Raw genomic sequence first — 2,093 nt, 5'->3', positions numbered from 1 at the left:
ATGGAAAAGCTTTCAACTGAGGTGAAAGACTGCCACGCTGCCGTGAAAACAAGTGCAAGACATTGTTTGTGGAGTAATCCAAAAGGAACTCTACACAAAGACGATGATCTTCTGTTTTGCCCTACATGCACTGTTGTATTGGTCCACACAAGAAAGTCCTCAATAATTTGATAACCTCTTGAATCAGCAACATACATCCAAAGGGCAAAGAGTTCTGAAACCATGGGCAAGCAGCAAACCCAGAAAACTGCTCTTGATTGAAAGAGAGGGGCACAGGTATTTCCTTGTGTGTATTATCCATGTCTACATAATTTTCTCAATTTAAAGGTGCCATTGTTTTTATTCATAAAATTTTTAAAAGGGATAATGTTTTCACATAATTTACAAAGGTTAGGCACCAGGCAAATAAGCCAGTGCGAATAAGAACTTGCGCCTTGTGCCTTTCCATGTGAATATGAAGTTATCAAGTTTCTTTTTTCTTTTGTGCATAAAGTGTATGCAGATTTGTACGTGACTTTAACAATACTGTACCCACTAATAAAGAGCATTTTATCGCATTGTAGACAGAAAAGGTCAAGGTGTGCCAGGAATGGATCAAGGCCTGATGCACATATCTGAAAACACCAAAATGAGGGAATTCCTCCAATCTTGGGTTGTAAATGGCAGCTCAATCCCAAAGTGCTCCCGTTACAAGATTATTACCTTTTCAACATCTATGAAGTCCAGAAAGCAGATTTAAAAGAGTGCATAAAAAGAAAAAATGTCACCTTAATGGTTGATGAACTAAGTGGTGACAATTAAAGGAAGATAATAATTAATGGCCATCATTCTTGACTTTGATCATTTATCCTGCGTGAGAGATTGTATCTGCTTCACACATTTTAAGAGTGAAACAAAAAAAAACAGTTTCTCAGGTGAAAGTGGGAAGTGTCCATGAGTTTAACATTTTGACATTCTTCAGGTCTTCAACAGCGACAATGTTTCCTACACAATGCATATCAAAAAAGCATTTACTGGTAATGGCACATTACCTAATATTTTTCCTTTAACTGTTTTCATCCCACCCAACAGTCTTGTTGCCTCGACTTTAAGAAAAGCTTTGTTGAGCTCAATGAGTTCATGAAATGTTTCCAGAACTTATTTTATGTTCCAGGTGAAAGGAAAAGTACATTCGCGAAATGTTAATTTGTAAAGCCGCACTGCCAAAAAAGCGAGAATGCTGGCAAACCCCATCACCAAAAGTTGGAGTGCATGGTTTGACTCTGCAATTTACTCTCAAAGATTTTTTTTCTTCTAAGTGATAATATTCAAAGAATAAGTCAGGTGTGGGTGCAGCAGCGCGAGTAACTCTCTCCTCAGCCTAAAGGAGATGTACTCCAGTGAAGAGCTTGTGACCAAGATACACCCTCTACTGGACTTGGTGAAACACAAGGCTCCCACCCAGCCTTTTGCGGAATGCTTCGTACTCGGATTCCTTTTTCTTGTGACGACATGTCATGGGTTTTCAGTTTCTTAATTCTTGCACTTTGTCCTTGTCAGTTACAGAAGAACTTTGAGGGTTGTCAGAAGCTCTATCATTCAAGTTAAACAAGGGAACAAAATGATTAACTACAAATTCCTTAAAACGGTCAGGCCAGCCAAGTGTACAATGTATTTGTCCACAGGATTCTTACAACTACGGTGGAAATAAATGTTCCGATACACAGGTAACAGTTTGTGATTCTGATCTGGGTTAACTGTTTCAATGGGAACTCCCAGAACCCTTCCCAAAGCCATTATCTGAAAAAGTGCCACTGTAAGAATAGGTTTTGCTTGTTCTCACGATTTCATTGTCAAATCACATACATGTACATGTAGCGTTTCCACAGACATTACACCGGAGCTACTCTATCCATAGCATGGAATTTTACAACTGCTTAACACAGGATGATTTCTGTAAAACTGTCTGCTCTTCGCAAGTTCAAAGCAAGTGCATAGTCAAAGCTCATGGGTTACAGTTTCTTTTTGACAACTTGTCAGACTAGCTGGATTCAGAACAAGCACTTTCCGTCACCAATAGCAGTACCTGGTACACGTATCATACCTCTAACATT

Source organism: Montipora capricornis, chromosome 2 (assembly GCF_036669925.1).
Source record: "Montipora capricornis isolate CH-2021 chromosome 2, ASM3666992v2, whole genome shotgun sequence".
Taxonomy (NCBI): domain Eukaryota; kingdom Metazoa; phylum Cnidaria; class Anthozoa; order Scleractinia; family Acroporidae; genus Montipora; species Montipora capricornis.
This window is presented reverse-complemented; position numbering follows the sequence as displayed.